General features: G+C 32.3%; 1 protein-coding gene across 8 annotated transcripts in view; it reads left to right on the forward strand.

The window, feature by feature from the left end:
* Positions 1-20,136, forward strand: part of CNTN1 (contactin 1) — a 287,480-nt gene that overhangs the window by 96,856 nt on the left and 170,488 nt on the right. The window contains exon 1 of one of the 8 annotated variants that reach the window (XM_033117388.1): positions 8,972-9,391. The exons of 6 other annotated variants lie outside the window; for them this stretch is intronic. The gene's annotated coding sequence lies outside the window, so the exon portion shown is untranslated. Of the gene's footprint in view, positions 1-8,971; positions 9,392-20,136 lie in introns of those variants that run through there. One more of the 8 variants, XM_033117383.1, reaches the window with a different exon arrangement.

A 20,136-nucleotide genomic window follows, 5' to 3' on the forward strand; every position in this document is an offset into this window, starting at 1 on the left:
CTTGAACTTGGTTATTGACAATGAAAATAGAAAAAAAAAAGTAGATTAATTCAGTATATAATGATGATAGGCTTTAGGTATGAGCGAATGATGTAGGGTGGTATCGTTTACCAGACTAGGAATCACTGTAGAAACCAGGTTTGGGGAAAATATTGAGAATTCAGTGATCTCAAAGTGAGGTATAACCAAGTGGCGATATAAAGTTGATGTGTCTGGACTTCAGAAAAGATAACTTGCCTAGAGACAAAGTCTGAGTTCATCAGCATGTGCGTGATCTTTCAAGTGTAAAAGTTAATATCTCAGTTTCTGGCATGAGCGAATGAGTGGTAGTGGTACCATTTCTTAGCAATAAAGTAGAAAAGGGAAAAACAAATTTGGAGAAAGGAAGTTGACTTCGGTGAACTGCCTGAGTTTAAGATGCTTATGAGATATACACTAGTATAAACATCAAGTATAAGAGTGGACTGATGGGTCTGGAGTCCAGAAAAGAAATTTTGGCTGGAGATTTAAGTTTGAAATCATTATCTTTCAAGTTACATGAGTGAATGAGATAAAATTTATATCCCTTTTTTAAAATTTATATCACAATTATTAATAATGACTATTTAACAACTGTCTTGCAAAATTCCTGAAAATTAAAATAGTCTCTAACAAGCTGGTATGGGATGGCTTCAACAGACCACTGATTCTGAGACTTTGAGGACAAAGGTTGTTAAATTTGCAGCTCCAAGAGTGATTTTCACTAATAGCTCATGTCAATGAATATTTCTAAAAGATTCAAGTCAATGTCAGTTGGATTGGAAGAAAGACAGGTATTCTTTGCATTCAGACCTGCACATCCCAAGCCATTTTTTTCTTTCCTAACTCCATTCCATAAAACTGTTTTTCTTTCTATCATTCATTCAGATTATTTTTCAAACATAATTATTACTTGGTCATATACTATGTTTCCCCGAAAATAACACCTAGCCGGACAATCAGCTCTAATGTGTCTTTTGGAGCAAAAATTAATATAAGATCTGGTATTATATTATATTATATTATATTATATTATATTATATTATATTATATTATATTATAGACCCGGTCTTATATTACAATAAAATAAGACCAGGTCTTATATTAATTTTTGCTCCAAAAGATGCATTAGAGCTGATTGTCCGGCTAGGTCTTATTTTCGGGCGAAACACGGTACAAGCCAAGAGTTTTGTGTCTTACAATTTTGTACCAAAAAGGGAGTCTAGATCATGTTATCCTTATAAATTAGAACTTTTAATCTCTACTTTAAATCAATTATTAATTTTAAATTTAAATCCTTATGTAGTTCAGTAAAATATCACTTTGTTCAGTAACATCCACACAGCCACTGTGTACAACGAAACTATTCTATTTTCAAGATACTTTTTCCCCCCTTCTTCCGCCTCCCCGCCCCACTCCAGTTCAAGCCGTTGTTTCTCAGTCTAGTTGTGTAGGACACAGCTCCCTGGCCAGTGCTGGTATTATGAGCCTTGTGCTCATCTCTGCCAGGAAATTACAGTTGCTGGTTCAAAGATAAAACATCTTATGAAGAAGCATAGTTGATTGTTGTATGCAATAGCTCCAGAAAAACAAATATTTTACAAAAGAACTTACTGGTGAATTAATATCCTGTTATGGAACCTCACTTTTTGACATAAAAATAAAATGTGTTTCAAAGTATTCATATCAAAAAGAATTTATACAAATTGCCTTATTAAATTAAAACAAAACAGTTACATTTTATATCTTAAACTTATGGTTAAATAAAAATGGGAAAAGTGTGAATACAAAACTTTTGTCAAAACTTGTTTTTGAAATGGTTCTGTATCTAGAGAATTCTATGGTTTTAAATGGTTGTGTTAAAAATCAGGTGAAATTAATCTAGGATGTTAGCAGTCAGGACAGTGGCTATGTCTGGGTGCGGTAGAGTATGGAAGGGAGAACACAGGGCCTTTAGCTAGTAGTAATGTATTATTTGTTGATCTGAGTGAGGGTGACAGAGCTGTGTCAGTATGTACAAATTCAACAAGTTGTATACTTATATGTTCACTAATGTGAAATATAGTGGACTTCCATAAAAGTTTGAAAATATTTTATACATATGTTCATCCACATATATGCACACAATATGTACTTGTGCACTGTAATCATGATGTGGTTATTTTTAAAATATGTATATTTAGAAGTTTTTACTTAAGTACCTATTTAGTGACAATGAGATGAAAATCTATATAAAGTCCATAAAAGAAGTCTGTATATTTAATGTTATTCAAATATTATAGTAGCAGTTATTTTGTTGTTGGCATTTATTTATTCATTCATGAATTAATACAATAAATCCCTTTTTTCCCCCAATAAACCTTCCTAAAGGAGTTATTTATGGGTTAAGTCATTCTTTGCAAAAGCTCAAAAATTCTAAAAGACCTAAGAGAGTACTGACTTGTTTAATAGAAAAAAATGAGACTAATGAGGTAGGTCTAATTATCTTGAGCTAGAAATAAATTTAAACCAAACTACTTTTCAATACTTAAGTTTTGTACTAGAGGTGAGAAGCAGCATATAATTTTTAAAGCTCTTTCCTAATGTGTATCTAGAGAGGAAGATTGGCGTGTACCCAAAGCTGTTTCGGTGAATTTCATGGGGTAAAACTGAACTGGTTGCTAATGTCTCTTGACTTGAAGTTTAATACGCCTTCCTCGAAGAGCATTTAGTCACGTAAAAAGAAAAATTGCCTTTCTTAGAATAACTAAAAGTAAATACGGGATTTAAATCCCTCAGAAATAGGGATTATTATAATTATTTGGGAGTTGTTTTACTTTCATGGACTTAAAAGACTTAAATTATTTTCTTCAATTATGCCTGTAACCATGGCAGGATTCTTAGTAGCTTTCTTTTACATGGAGATTAAACTACAATTGGGTCATTTTAATGAAAACTGAGAAATCATTTGGGTATGCTGATATCTGTAAGTTAACTGAAATATTAAGAAAATGTTAGGTATTTTAATGGAACTAGGAACACTTGAGTGTTACATGGACAATGTCCAATTCCTCAAACTTTTGAAACATGTTAGGATACCTGTTCCCTATATTTATTTTCTTCTTTTTCTTTAACTGAATTTGTTTTTTAATGACTGATGAGATGTTTTAAATGGAATTGGATGTTATTAGGAATATGTATATTTTTTCTGGTTTTCATCATGGAAAATGAAATAGAAACTAAAGAAGAAAGAATCCACCTATAAAACCCTGTGAGCTCTCTTTGTTATATATATTTTTTAATTTTCCTAGCTTTCAGAATTTATTATTAATATTTCAAATATTCAAATAGTATAAGAAGCAGAAAAAGATGTGTGCCCACCACCAGCTTAATAAATAAAAGTATATACAAATAAAGTCCCCTATGTACGCCACTCCATTTCTACCTTCCTTCCTGTCCCCAGAAGTAATTACAATCCAGAATTTGGTGTTTATATACTTCTCAGAACATATTTTCATTTATCTGTGTATATTTCTAGACATACAATATTATCATACTGTTTTCCTTGTTTTAAAATGTGATATAATTGAAATTTATGATATATGGCTTCTGCATTTTATTTTATTCATTTCTTAGTGAGTTTTAAAAATATTGTTAAAGTATGATATAGTGTAATAAACATGGTATTTTGTTATTTGAAACTTAAATTCTGTCTTATTCTTTATATCTATGTGCCCTTGAGAAGGTTACTTAAACTATTTCTGCCTATTTTCTTTCCTACAGAATGGAATAATATCTTCTTTATAAATTAGTTCAGACATAATAATATAATGTGCATTTGGAGATGCATAATATATAAACTGTTATATGTTTGAAACAACAATGAATTTTTCCACATTCTAATATATTTTTCTCTAATTTTTAAAACTGGTAAATGATTACGAGATGTACTTTTAATACAAAACTTATAATTTGTTGGTCTTCTTGGGACATAAAAAAGCAAAGAGAGGAAGATAAAATATTTCATTATGACTGTGGTTTTGTGAGCTGGGTCAGCATCTTGATGTCCTGAAAGGGGTCTGAAATGCGAACTCGGAAAATCTGGATTTGACTGTTCAGTGGTCTTATGACTTGGCCAAATTGCTTAACTTTGAGTGGGACTTCTGATTGATAAATGGAAATAAGTGCTCCTTACCTCACAAGGGCTTTGAGATGATCAAATGAAATCAGCTTATTAAAATACTAAGCATTGTTCCAGCCTTATAGCATATGTTTAATACATATTAGCAATTAGCATATTTCCCTTTTGTAATCAATTTATTAACGATGTCAAGATGTTAAGTTGACATGAGGCTTTTATGTATATTTTCTTATATACATCTCAGGGTTTCATCCTCCACATTCTTTTCATTGCACACTTTTAACCTCGAGTTATTTCTTTGACTTCCATAGCTTAAACAATTCCGGTCACTCCCCAACCCTTTTATTGAACTATAGCCTCCTTATCCAGGTGTCTACTGGAAATTCTGTAAGTGTCCAATTCTTTAACTGTTCATTTGGCTTCCTAGGTTACCCCTCCTTTACTATGTTTAACATTATAATCTCATTATATCACTATCTTCTCATATCAGAAGTTATTTATGTATTTATGTATGTATTTATTTTATTTTATTTATTTATTTATTAGATAGGAGTGAGGGGGGAGGAGGACACTGATTTACCCAGGTCACAACCATAAAAGTCTTTCATGATTCTCCCTAATCTCATAATCCTACTTCGTCCTACTGATTAGGATGTTTAAATAGCTCTAGAATATTTTCCTTATCTCCATACTCCTATGTCTGCCTTGTTTAGGCCCTTGTCACTTCTGGTAGACTACAAATGGTATTCTATTAAAAGTATTCTTTACCTCTGGTTACTGCATATAATCTGTCTTCCCGCCACAAAAATCTAATCATGTTATTCTCTTGGTGAAAGCTTTAAATATCATTTTTCTCTGCAGAATAGCTTCAAACTCCTTAACAGTGTTGATAATGTTCTATATAATCAGGATTTTAACAGAGTTTAAGAAAAAGGAGCCATGTATAAATCATATTTTATATAATTTTGCCTTATCATTTGACAAAACGTCTATTGTATCCCAAATTCTCGTGATATAGCTACTTTAGTTTCTTAAGCATATCGTGTGATGTCCTGCCTCCCTACAAATGCACATGTTGTTCTCTTTATTGGAAATGACTTTCCCTTCATGCCTTTTCGTCCAAGACTAGGCTTTGTGAGGAAAGCAATTAATGTTTCTAAAGTCCTTTTTCAGAAACTGTTAAGTGACATAGATATATTGCAATATTTGAATTCCCTAATAACTCTATGATGTTGATAAAAATCCCCATTTTAAAGATGAAGAAGTCGAGGTAGGATTTAAACTCATCTGGTTGACTACATAGACTGCATTTTTAACTATTGTGCTCTAAGTTGTTTATTTAATTCTCACAAAAACGTAGATATTTAACTTGATTTCTATATAATAAAACTGATGCTTATGGAGTATGAGTGTCACGTTCAAAGTCCTGTAAATTCATCAAATCCTGTATTTAATCTCAAATTTGTCAAACATTAAAGCCTTTGTTAGTTCCACCCAGCTTCTTTAAATATCACCCCCTTCACGAATCATGTTCTAATGTCCTGTGGACATTTGGTAATGTCAATATTTTTTCTGCTGCTATACCTCATATAGTGGAATAAATATAAGAAGAATTAACACTTACCTAAAAGTTAATTAGCATACAGACACAGTTCTGCGTGCTTTGGTGATTATCTCATTTATATATCTAACGCGTATCATAGTGATTATATTAATCACTCTACGTCTATGTGTTTTTACCTGTTTTCCTCACTAAAGAATGAACACCTTGGAATTAGCCACTGACCTGTAACTATTTATTTATATAGCATGTGGCACAATTCCTTTTATATAGAAGGTTCATAATGAATATTTTAAAATTACATGAATGTATTATGATTAGGGGCAGATTATGATATTGATAGAACAGAGTGAAAAAAAGTAGAAAGACTGTCTTAAATCTCAGAGAACAAATGCAGTCTCCTTCCACATCCCTTGGACTCAGGAATGTGGAAACTTTGGTAGGCTAAATTATTTTCCTAACTCTATATGGCACCATATCTTCTTGTACTGGATATAAATTATGCATTATTCCAAATGACAGTAGTCAAGCAGGGTAGTTATACATCTTATTAAATATCACAAATTTTGTAGACTATATATGCTTTGATGTATTCACAAATTTTGATTCATTTTATTGACTTTATTGTATATTAGAGTTCACTGCATATTTTATATGTATTATAAATTCGAAATATTAGGAAACCTCTTTCTCTGCAGAGAGATCAGATTTATCTAAAATAGCCATCTCTGTTTTCCATCCATTTGAAAAGATCAAGATCTTTTAAGTGTGTTTCTGAGGCATAGCCAGACTTCTGAAAAGTGGAAATTGGTTCTTTATTACAGCGTTGGGCTTTGTTTTATCCGTGAGTACAATTGACTGCTTTCCCCTACTTTTTCATTTCAGGCTTTTTGCTGCACCCCACCTCACTCCCCTTCTGATTTCTTTGGCATTTACCATATCCATAGCTTTTCTCCTGCTATATCCTTTTCTTTTTTGCTGGCTTCTAATCTTGTTCCATTCTAGGTTGATGAGGTGTTTGTGTGTTTCTCATATGTCTCCCCACCTTTGAAACAATTGAATCTGAAAATTCACTAAGTAGATGCAAAGTTGCTATCTTCATTTTCAACATAGGTCTTGGATGTTTGTATGCTAGAAAAGATACTGACCTTCTCACTCACTGTAGGAGAATTGGACTAAGCCAATGTCCTTCCTCTCCAGTGGTGATGCACCATTGAATTGTGTCATTTCTATAACTGTTAGATGGGAAACTTCAGTTATACATACAGTTATTCCCTACTCTAGCCCAAGCCATGAACTTGAAGTTTCCACTCAGGTCTTAACAAATGGTCTTATCATAGAAATATGATACTTGTGTGCTTGCATGTTATTATACCTGTGTGTATATAAAGAGAGGCTTTGGAAAGACATGGCTTAAATTTCCAATGCTTACACTTGTAATTATTTGAGGTTATGTCAGCAGTTTAGATCTTCTGAAAGATCGTAGTCTATATCCTCATATCTAATAACTTAAATGCCGAAGTTTTCAATTTTCTACTATTTTTAAATGAGATGTTATCTTCACACAAAATTGCTTTTGTAGATGATTAAATTGATAAAACTCTTGGCAGGATATTAATCCTTAGCTATAACTGTAATTTTCTGTAATTTTTTAAATGTTTTGAAGTCTTCCAATCTTCGGTTTAAAGAATAAAGAATATTACTGAGATAAATATTATAAAATAAAGTCTACTATGTAGATTACTTGAAGTTTATTAGGTTAGAGGCAATATAGATATACAAATGTACAAATAGAATCTTCCTGGGGCAGAACAAAATATTATGGAATATGGAATATACGTAGTTGTTGGACGGTTAACTTCTCATACTGTTACTTAGAATATTTTAGCATAATCTTTATCAATTAGATGCTATTATCTTCTCTATGGCCTAACAAGGGTTATGCTCTTACAAATACACTTGGAAGAAACATGTATCTCCCTGAACATCCCTGGACTCCATCTCTATTGCTGTCAGTAGCCCTACTAAGCTTGCAGGCTGATACCAATTGTCATTGATTTACTGACTGAAAATCACTGTGATCATGCTTCCATGAAGGGTGAATTGCTTCCTGTACTGTAACTGTTAGATGGGAAACTTCAGTTATACCCACAGTTATTCCCTACTCTAGTCCAAGCCATGAACTTGAAGTTTTCACTCAGGTTTTAACAAATGGTCTTATCATAGAACTATGATACTTGTGTGCTTGCATGTTATACCTGTGTGTATACAAAGAGAGGCTTTGGAAAGACATGGCATAAGCTTCTAAATGATCTTAATAACATCATATTCAGTCCTCTTTTGGTAGAAAACTAAAGCTGAATTAGTTTTTACATGGAAGATAATTTGGGAAATAGAAAAATATTTCTTGTCTATATATGCATTTGCTATTTTATATGGGTCTCCCACCACCGTATTTTTGCAAATGCTATTATAACATTTAAAAATGCTACCTGATTTTCCCATGATGAATATTACCATAATGAAATGCACATTTTTTTTAAAAGACTGCTTTTCTGAGGCTGTGAAAAAAGACTAAAAGAAACCATGGTGTGTTCTTAGAAGCTTCGATTCTAAAAGAAAGGTCTCTCAGAACTACTGGTACACCTAGAGTAAGGTGCTTACAGACCAAAATAGTTAACGGTGATGAACACATGTACCCATAGTGATTTTTAAGAAAGAAACCTCTTCCATGTTAATTGAAATGAAAAAAAAATTGATTTTTAAATGAAAGTTTTCTAGGGAGTATTATTTAAACAAGCCCAGGTAAACATCTACGATTTATAGCCATACATCACTTTTTCTGTTTTTTTTTTTCTCTTAATTTTCTGTTTAGTCTTATTAATTTTCCAGAACTGGTAGGAAAAAAATTAACTCTGTAGCTCTCACTTATAATGTAAAATATTCAGCCTAAACCTGCAGAAAGTATGTCCTTTGGGGAAAACAAACAAACAAACAAAAAACAGATGCTATAGCATTTCTGCAGAAAAGAATTCAGTTTAAACATTCTGCAGTATGCAAATGTCATTTCGTCTATGTGAGTGTTTTACCCGAGTGGATGTTGCAGGCTGGGATGCTTCTGCCTGTGATTTTGGTTGTAATTTTATTTGTGGAAATAAACCAATCACGGAGCTCCAATTGTCTTAGCAATGAGGTGATCAATAGCCCATTACTGGATAAAACAGCGACTACAGGAAGTGCATTGAAGATTTTAATGCATGAATTATGCATGCAGTGCTCATTCTTTAGTCTCTGAACAGAATGACAGGGTTTGTGAAGTCGCCTCAGATAGTTTTTTGCATTAAGTGACTGCAGTGAAATGCTTAATATTTTCAGGCATAGAAGCAGCATTGACTCTGTCCTGCCAAATTTGGAAGATGTAAATCCCCCAGCTCGCAGCACAGAATGCTTTATTTGCAAGTACTGCTATGTAGACAGCCAGTTTTACTGTCATCTAACCTGCTCTCCTCAGAAGGTTGGCTGAAGGATGGGAGCGGCTGTGCCTGCCTCTGAGGTCACAGCTTGAAGTCCTTTTAACTTGCTTTCTGCTGCAGCAGAGAGGCGTATTGTGGTATAACTGTCGCGGCATTTATTCAGATGGACAATTTGTAATAAATATTATACCCAGAACGACAGATAACTCAGCACATGAGGTAAGTCTGAGGTTTTTCTCCTGGTTAGATAATTGTAAACAATAATGTGCTGAGTTAGGATAACGGTGATGCAGTGTTAGTAAGGTTGACTCAGACCTCAGCATTTCAATGCAGTGTCAGGGTTCTCCAATTGTTATGTTAATGGAAGCTGACTTTATTTTATATTTTTGACAGTATTGTGCCATGAGGTATTTTATTTTGCATGCAAAAGCTTTTCAAGAATGTACCAGAGCTCTGATGTGTGTGTGTCTCTGATAGATAGAATCTCGCAAATTTGGGAGGAGCAGCACTGGGAGTGAGCTGAATCAATACAAAAATTACCTCCTTGTGGAGAAGTTTTAGCAGAGCTGTGGTATTTCTTTGGCTCAGATTATTTCCTATTGTCAACATTTTCAAAATATGGTAAAGGATACTGGTAAATACCAAAAATGCTCAATCCTCCCAGAAGTAGAGGAAAGCGCTGAGGTACTCAAACTCAAATACGGTGTTGCATGCAAATTGAACAGATGGAATTAAAATAATTTAGACTAGCATGTCCTTGAAGGAAGACCTTTTTGTCAGAAACAAAGCAGTTTGACATCTACCTAGTTTTTTGTTTTTTTCCCACGTCTAGAATGTCTTGCTCCAAAAAGAATGGATAGTTGGCATATTTTGAAATTTACCAAAAAGAAAGTTTTATTTCTTTTGTAGTGTTTTAAAAAAAATTACACGTATACGATTATACAACCTACTGTATAAAAGCCAAATAAAATTTACAAAAACTCTGCAAAACTGGAAAATACAGTTTTTTACTATCGCCAGTTCTTGTGAATTAAACCTGCTTGCTTAACTATCATGGCAAATGATTAATAAATATGCAAATAGTGTGTAGTATGATGTGAATTCCTTAACATCACTTTATGGTGAGAAAATAGCATAAACAAATGTTAAGAAACTCTAGATATAGTTAAATTCTTTAAGAATGTTTTTCAACAGTGTATTTACACTATTAGTATATATATATAAGCACATAGTAATATATATACACATAGGTATATGTATATATATACACATTATAATATATCATTTATAAAACATATGCAGTATCCTGTGTATGTATATTTACTTCCTCAGGTATGCTAATTATGCTATTTTAAAAAATATGTTTGCTAAATAATTTATCAAGACCCAGTAACAGATAAGGCCAGGTATGGTTTGTAAAACAGGCATCATTTATTTTTTAAAAAAGAAAGAAAAATAAAGGAATAAAAATAAGAACAGGAAAACTATGTTTCAAGCATTTTACAGTGCATTTCAATTCTGCTATGCTGTTACTCTGTTACTTGGGTTTCCTGTCAACTGCCTGGTGGTGTAGTGGCACAGAACTCACAGCATTGTACAATGTGTTTAAAATCTTCCAAGCTGATCTAATTTAGGTAAAGGCAGAAACTCACACGTGGAGTGTTTCCTTACGGAGGGGAGTAAAGGAAGGAGGAGTAAATGCCTATCCATCTTAGAGGTCTCCTGATGCTGAGTCATATTGTTCAGTTCAGCTCAAACGCCTCGTGGCCGAGGTGGCCCATGAAGAGCTAGTAAAATGAAATCTAAAGGAAAATAAGAAAGAATGGAAGGAGCAGAAACTTAAAGATATTTATTACCTAATGACACATACTGAATTCTGAGTGATGAGTATAATGACAGTGCTACTTGTTGGACCTGGCTGAGGTGACAGTAGGAGGAGAAAAGCCCCTATGCTGGGTGACAAGATCATAGCTGTGATTGATGAGTTACATAGGAATTGATGAGTTAACATAGGAAGATTGCGTAAACAAAGGGGTCCATGTAGCACTGCACATGTACTTATCTAAATCTCTCTGTCATAGTCTAGTCTCAATGGAAGCCATTAATCTCATTGAAAATACTTTATGGTCAGATAAAGAATACTTCCTGGAATATGTGAGGGAAATCTGAAATGAAATGTGCTCCATTCCCAAATCCCAAAGTAGTTATAATTAATCTTTATAGGTATCAGTTCAGAGAAACTACCAAGAAATTAATGACACTATTTGAATATCAACCACAATATATGAGGTGAAACACGAAAATGAGTTTAGATTGTGATTATGGCAAAGTGAAAAAAGATATAATAAAAAGAAAGAGGAGATATGAAACAAGAAGTAGTGAAACATCAAATATAAGCACATTTGAAGGAAAAATATACTTAAATTCTTAGTTGATGTGTGTTACTAATACCTCTTAAAATCAATGTATAAGAATCCTGAAATATTATTCAGTAATACAAGGTTTTGTAATTTACTTAAAATGAATTTTAAGCGTTATATAGAGAGCAATAAGTTGAGAAGAATATTTTAAAATGGTAAACTATCAATTTTCTTATATGGGATAAATACTTATACTAATAAGGGATGCACACATATCATAATAAACCTACGTAGGAAACTATAGCTATATATATCTCTGTATGATCTATAGTCAACATTAACCATAAGCTAGAATTGTGGGTAAGTTATGAATCACTTATACAAGATTAGGAGAGTGACAGAAGTTTAAAAGAGATAATATGCCCATTTCCAAACTTGAAACAAACACAAATTGATTAAGTATGAACTTATATTTATATAACAAGGAAATCCCCATAGGATTTTTTAGTAAAGAGCCCTGATGAGTTATAAACTTTGTAAAGTTCCCAGTAATCTTCAAGTATGAATTTATAACAAAGAGTGATACCAAGAGATTTCATCTTCTTTTCTCTCCCATTAGAGAAAATGATAAAACTAGTGCTTCCTTAAAATATTTCCTCTACGAAATTAGTTTATGAATAATTTTGTTTTTATATATTGTCTTAGGAGTTGACTTCAAGGGATGTTCACTTTAATATAGTTTCATTCATATTTCAGCAATTTATTTCCTCTGATTATAAATATACATTTCACCCCATTTTTTTTTTTTCATTTGTTTGCCAGTCAGTTTCCTTTCACAAGACAACTCAGTGTAATGAGAAGCATTTATTAGAGATTTTCTTGTGTGCTTTTGCTAGGTACTCTATCTCTGTAGATTCAAAAAAAGATGAAGGGTTGTGTTTTCAATAGAACAAATAATTCAGATAAAGGAAAAAATATTACAGTATACTGTCAGCTAAAATATTTGCTGAAAAGTTTTAGTGTCATAGGGAAAATGAGGAACCATACTCAAAATTTTAAAATGGAGCCCAGGAAAAGAATATGCATAAGGGGATGGAGGCAAAAATTAGTAATATATATTTTAATGTCAGGACTCAAATAGAGGGAATGGATAGATAGCATTAAGAATAAACGAAGTGGAAACAGGTTATTTAGACATTGACTACCAGAAAAACATGTTTATACTTGATTTTATAGTTATTGGGCCCTCACAGACATTATTTAATCTCTCTATAGTCATTTAATGCTAAAGGAGTTTCTGACCCTAGAATCATGAATTCTCAACATTTATTTTTAATGGTTAGGTTTAATCCTAAATTAAATACTGTACTAACCATGTCTTTTATTTTCTGTATTCTAGAGAGAGGGAGTGCCCCTCTTAGGGTTAGCTAATTATTGGATTTAATAAACAACTCGCCCTTCAATGTGTTTTTCGAATACAAAGCGACCAATCAGAGTCATCTTCCACCACCATCTTTATAACTTTGGGCCACTTTCCTCTTGCCCTATTGACCACAGGGACAAGTACCAGAGAACCAGGGCAGACCGCATGTCCCAGAGATCCCTGAAATTAAACTAGCCAACTCTAAATCTTCTTTTACTTCCTACAAAAACCAGAATAAAGGCTCTTGCTTACAGTTCCCTTTCCCCGGGCCTCCTGACCAACCTTCATGATTCCATGTAACTCCACCCCCACCTCCAACCTTCATGGCATGGCATGCTCCTTTCTCTTGGGAATCTGTATTATAAGCTATCTTTTCAAGGGCAGTCATCTGCACATCTATTGGCTTTACCTTAACTAAATAATAATAAAACCTACTTTAAGACAAAATGAAAAAACTTTTTTAACAACAATTGACACTAATAGAAATAGTACCACTACTTAAAATAAATCAGTCAACTCTCTTTTATTATTTTTTTTAAATCGTTATCCTTTTATTAAACTACTATGTTATTTTTGAATTTATGGGTAATTCTGAGTGAACATCCTATGAACATAAGCTTTACTCTTTTCTAAGTTGTGGTTGATAGAGTGTGGGTATATCCTCTAGAAATATGAATGGACAATTATAAGTTTTTAATCTTATATCAAGCTACATAGGTCTATCTAAAGTTTCAAATATTTTCCTGAAACTGCTTTAATTTATAGTAAAGTGTCATATAGTGTCATATATGCTACCTGAAACCAAACATCTACCTTGTCAAACAACTAAATGAACGTCAAGGAAAAATGCTACCTTTATGTTACTTAAATATCAAATTCCTAAAATGTAATTACCAAATGCTGCTGTTGTTTACCTAATGTCTTTGATACCCTGTAGGCAGCTAGAACACGCTTTCTAATTAAAAAATATTTCTGCCACATTAAGCCTAAAAAATTTAATTGAACTGTCTTGAGAATGTGGTGTCCAAGAAGAGATTGCTGCTAATCAGTGAGTGCAAAACTTTAGAACAATGAACCAAACACAATTAACCAGAAGACTAACAAGAATTGGGCCACACGGAAGTAGTGGTCTGTAGAATATATACGAAAACACATGAGTGGTAGCTTTCAGTGGTGCATTCTGTTACTTCAAAACACCATCACTGAAAGAAGTTGAGAAGTGAAAATGACTTTCAAAAGTAGGATAATTCAAATATTAAATGCATGTTTAAGGTGTATAACTATTAACTTCCCTTTCTAACTCCAAGGTTAGATCATTATAAGTTATTATTACAATCACAATAGCCCTTTAAGAGGTAAGCTTTGATAAAGAAATCCAAATTGAAAATTGGAGATGATTTAGATTAGGAATAGGTTAGAAATGATACTAGTCATGCTAGCAGATGGAAGGACAGCGAGGTAGGTGGCTGGGAGGGAATCTGGAGGCAGAGCTGTGCCAGAAAGAACATAGGAATTTAAACAGATGGAAGATAATATATTAGTTGGCAAGAAGAGAAGCTTGGTGACAAACAGGAGAATCTATTGAGGAACTGAGTGAGTAGGAAGGCAAGAGGTGAATTAAATGGACTGATGATGAACCAAATAGGTCAGTACGAGGGTACCCAAGTTCAAGAACAATTAGGTAAAAATAATAGTAAATAACAATTTTTTCCTTTACTTGAACCTGGGAAAATGGCTTTTATCATAATTTTTTAAAAAGTGCTTTGAAATAAAGATGAACAGCATTTTTTCACAGAGGGAAATTTTAGAAGAAAATTGAGAGATACTAACCAATGAGGAAATGTATTCTGTAAAATTATTATGACTATAAATTTTATTTTATTTTCTAGTCCTGTGTTTCATCTAATTTGAGCTCTGGCCCTGGTTTGGTTAATATATGAGGAATTGGCTGGAAAATAACACTGAGAAGTAATAAAAGTAGAGAGTAAGAACTTTAACCCCTACTAAACAGAAAATTTGTCAGACTATGGAAAATCTGAATATAACCTTATCTTTAGAAAAAAAATTATTGTGTTGTCTTTGTTAAAAGTGTAGTAGCAATGTCTCAATGATTACAAGTCATTTGGTTGCTCTTCTGTCTTCAGACTTACCTACCTTTAAATCACTATAGTCTTCAACAATTGGTCGTGCTTACAAACACTAATATTATGTAATGTATTAAGCAGTTTTTAAGTGACAGTTATCATTATAGATTAATATAAAAGTGCCAGGCACAGTAATATTTGTTGGAGGGGCTTGATTTAATATGGCTAATCTGATTGACCTTCAGAGAGATACATGTGTTCTAAGTGGAACAGACACTTCCATTATCCACTTACTGTGTTTCCCGAAAATAAGACCTGGCCGGACCATCAGCTCTAATGCGTCCTTTGGAGCAAAGATTAATATATATCCGGTCTTATTTTAATATAATGTAAGACTTGGTGTAATATAATATAATAGTGGGTCTTACATAATATAATGTAATATAATATAATATAATTAATATAATACCAGGTATTATATTAATGTTTGCTCCAAAAGACGCATTCGAGCTGATGATTCGGTTAGGTCTTATTTTCAGGGAAATATGGTATAAAAATTTACAATTAACACCACTCCTTCTTTTTGTTCTCCCATATAAGCTATAGGCTTATTTTTCTGATACTGTCAACTATATTTCTCAAGCAAATCTATTGCTATCTATTTTACTAGCCATACCCTAATGCCAACATGCCTCAAACTTGGATGTTTTTAGCAAATATGATCATTTCTTAAATATCTGCCTTCCAATTAATCCCACACAGAGAAGCAAAGATCATTTATCAAGGGTTGCCTGGGCTATGTGACTATTCTTTTCAAGTGATGCTCTTAGTTGCCGCTATAATCCCTAGAATTAAACTTTTGAGCACAAGGCTAGTAGCAGTATCTTCCCAAATTCTAAGTGTCCATTTTTAAAATGCATTTGCAGGAGTAATTCTCTTGAGCTGAAAAACCATATTTTGAAAATCCTACACGTTTGTCAGCAATTACAGCAGACTTTGGGGATATAAGGATAAATAAAACATGAATCTTTCCATCAGAGTTTGTAGTCTAGTGGAATAAGCAGATTTATACATATATATATATATATATATATATATATATATTTAATATACATATATATAAATATCAGATACTACGGTGCAATTTAACACATGAAATGTAATGTATACATGTAACAGATATGTATGTCATCCTCCGTAATTTGCAATCTCAATGTCAGGGAACACACTAATTTATTAAATCAGCAAATGTTTATTAAGCTCCTTCTATGTGCAATGACTATGCAAAGAGAAGTATATTCTGTGTTTCCATAGAAAAAATGGTCTAATGAAGAAGAGAGAGGAACAAACATAAAGTTCAGTGGGTAAAGTTAGCTTTTGTAAAGGTGTAAACCAGATACACTAATGCGTGTAAATTGGGCTCTAGCCAAAATTAGGGGACGACATCAAAGGTAACTTCCAAGATGAGTCAATCAAAGGATACATAGAACAGTTTTAAAATATCTGTATAGTGCTTAAATGCATTATCTCATGTAATTCTCTTTAGAAGACTATGAGATCCACACTTTAAAGATGGGAGAAATCATCAGGAGGTTACACTATTACTAAAACTCTAGGGTCAAGGTTAGGAGATTAATGTTTCTGTATCCCCATAATTTCGCTAAATTTTCTTGGCACTTTACAGGAACCTTCAAATGCCAATGCATGTATATATTCAGTGACATTTTGGATCCCTATGTTCATAGGCTTGTTCATTTTTTTTTTAATTTTAACTAAAATGGACATAATGAAGCCAGTACAAAGTTGCAAATAAATTTTGATGAGATATTTTTAATTAGATGAAAGTCAGATATAAATCGGGGAAAATCTAATAAACATAATCTAAGTTTATAAAAGGTCACTTTGCTCAAGCATGGGAAATTTGACTGACGGATAAGGAACAAAATGCTATTTGAGAAAATACATACATTTTACAAGATGTCCAATACATGTACCCAGCTTAACGATTACTGAGTACATTGATGAATAACAGGTTTTCAATACATTAGTATTAATTAGTTACTATTGGTGTCTCTGAAATATGAATTATTGATAAGAATATTCTTAAAATTCTTTTTGCTAGGGAGATGTTTTAAGATACCCGCCCGCCCCGTTTTTTCTTTTTGACTCTTTCAGGAGAAAGAGTGATACTAACCAGGGATGTCTGAAGAATAGAAAGGGCATCACATCTGTTTTGTTCATCACTGCATTCCCTGGTACAGTGCCATGAATATAGTAGATGTTCAATAAATATGTGTTTAATGAATGATATCACAGATCGATGTTACCAAATTTTATTAATTCTAAGACACTATTTTTGTCACACCATCAGATAGTGTTTGGGGAGAACGTTAATTATGTTAAATGACATAGCAAGTATAATATGAATCCTGTAATAATAGGGCTGGTTTTGTTTGTTTGTTTGTTTGTTTTCCAATGGCAAAAAACTCTCATGCTAGCATAAGCAAGAGGGAGGATTTATTGGAAGGATATACTGGTAGTATCATGTGACTAGAAGACTGCACAAGCAAATGTTGGGAAGGATGAGGATGGATTGTAGCTGGACCTAAAATGCACCTATAATGGAAGATGTGAATGTCATGTCAACAATTTCAGTTTCTCCATGAGTGTGGGCTTGAATCTCAATGAAGACCAACTGTCTTAGGGAATATGATTTAGATACCTTTTGTCTCAAAGCACCCTCTATCTTACCTCTACCAGTGAGTACATTTTGTGATAGTTTTTACAAAGATTATGTTATAAATGGTAAGTTCAAGTGGTTGGAATGAGCATACAGGTTTTGCTGATACATTGCTTAGAAAATGCATGTAAAAACTTTCGGTGATTTAAAAATTGAACAGATATCCTGCCCAGCAAAAGTACTGTGGATATTTTAATGAAAGAAAGATTATGTCTAATGTAGTTTTTAAGTTACATAAGTAAAAGTAATGAAAATAATTAAAATATTTTCAATTATTTTAAATAGCATTCAACATGTTTTTAGACTTCATGGGAGCAATTATTGTTCTGCTAATGCCCAAATCCCTAGCATTTTGCATATTGCCTGATATATTGTAAATAGTTGGAAAATATTTGTCATTAATGTAACCATAATAGCATCTTTCTTACTCATGTAACATTTATAATCCATAAGAGTTTCAGTCAAATGACTACAATGAAACAATAGGAATGTTAAGAAAGTATTAAAAAAAACATTTAATACGTTACATACTGTGACCTACTCATAGCTAAAGGACAAATTACATAAAACAAAGTGCTAGAAATAAATGACCTGCAAGATAAACAGAGATCTGGGCTAAAAAATGTGTTTGATTGAGTTTGTGTCATGTTAAAGATGGCTTGAAATAGTAGAATGTTTCTTTGGAAGTTATTGAAGATGTTAAATACCTGGGGAATTCTGGAAAGGAGTAGAATTAAGTAGAAATAATAAAGATATTGAGAAAAGTGGTTATTTATGTCAGAATACTTAGCTAGAAGAAAAAGAACATGGCCAAATTTTTATATAGATATATTTGGATGAGACCTTTGCAAGAAAGCATGGATATTGTTGGTTTTTTAATAAATTACATATTTTAATCATTTTTGTAGGAAGAAAATTCTTTGGCACAGTGATTGTTTTGAAGTTATTAAATGCAAGAAGAGTCACAAATGTGGTTGTTTTCTATGTTTTTTACTCCAGTCAAGTGTAGCCCTTACCTATGGAAATAATGCCTTTTGGTGAAGATTTCCTTTCACCAAATAGACGCTTCATGCAATAATGAACTAAATATTTTTGGTAATCCAAGAGGGAGATTATTTAGAATTTGTCTCGCAAGTCCCTCATCAATAATAAAATGAAATCTTAGAGTTGGAGGGGGTCATATAAAATTTTTTAAATTTTTACATGTGAAAACTGAATTTCTGATGAATGACGCTGTCTAAGGATTTACTTAAATACCTATCTACATGTAGAAAAAAAGTGTCAAAACAAAAATGGTTAAGAATTCAATAATGATATAAAAATTGCAGTATTTTTTTCTTAATTGTAGAATTCTTGATTCACCTTTCATGTTCTTTTTGTAATTAAGTTTTTATTTATGGGAAAATATTCTTTAATAAATTGCTTTTACATCTCTAAATTATCTTTTTTGAGAAACATTCTTAAGAAAACAGAGAAAACTGCAATGAAAGAAAATCATTCCTCTGTGATTCAAAACATGTAGCATTCTTGTTATAGATCTTGACCGCAGAACTATAATGTTGGAAGAAGTCATTCATGAGCATTGATTAGGAAATAGGCAGCTGTAAAGACATGCTCGGCCTCAGTATCAACTCACTTCTTCTTTAAAATAGCTAGTCGTGGGTCAGTTAATGTGCTGAAAATAAAAGCTTTGGTTACATTATTAAAAACAAATTTTAGTAGCTTATAATTTAGGAAGAAACAAGAGTAAATGTGTTAAAGTTGAAATAGAGATTGTATGAATATCCATTTCTCATACAGAAGATTTATTCAGGTTAAATTAGTCCAGCAAAGCATAGCTATGCAATAGATATTAAATGCAGAAAGACTATAACATTCATATTGCCTACCAATTGGAGAAAATAAGAATGAAGAACATAAATTTAATTTAATTCCTTGTAAATGTTATCGTGTGTTTCAAAGCAACACATTTTGTTGACAGAATAGAGCAATATTTAAGGGGAGAAATGGATACACCAATGTTTATTCATTTTTTTACTTTGTGCTAGGCAGTGTGTTACTGTTTTGTATATGTATTTAAATGCCATCACTGGAGTAACAGTAAATATTTAAAAATGAGTTAATAAGACACAATATTTTAGTTTTGTTTAGAAAATGATTTTTTGTCTTTTATGTGATTAGATAGTTAAAAATAATTTAGTATTTAATCTTTATAAACCGTTATGTAATTGCATATGAGACAAATTACAAAGAAATATAGCTCCCTATTTATTTATTATTTTGTTAAGAATGGAATGATTATGTTTAGGCTATCAACAAACATCAAAAATATGTAAATAGAATGGAAATTAAATATT

This window comes from Rhinolophus ferrumequinum, chromosome 10 (genome assembly GCF_004115265.2).
Source record: "Rhinolophus ferrumequinum isolate MPI-CBG mRhiFer1 chromosome 10, mRhiFer1_v1.p, whole genome shotgun sequence".
Taxonomy (NCBI): domain Eukaryota; kingdom Metazoa; phylum Chordata; class Mammalia; order Chiroptera; family Rhinolophidae; genus Rhinolophus; species Rhinolophus ferrumequinum.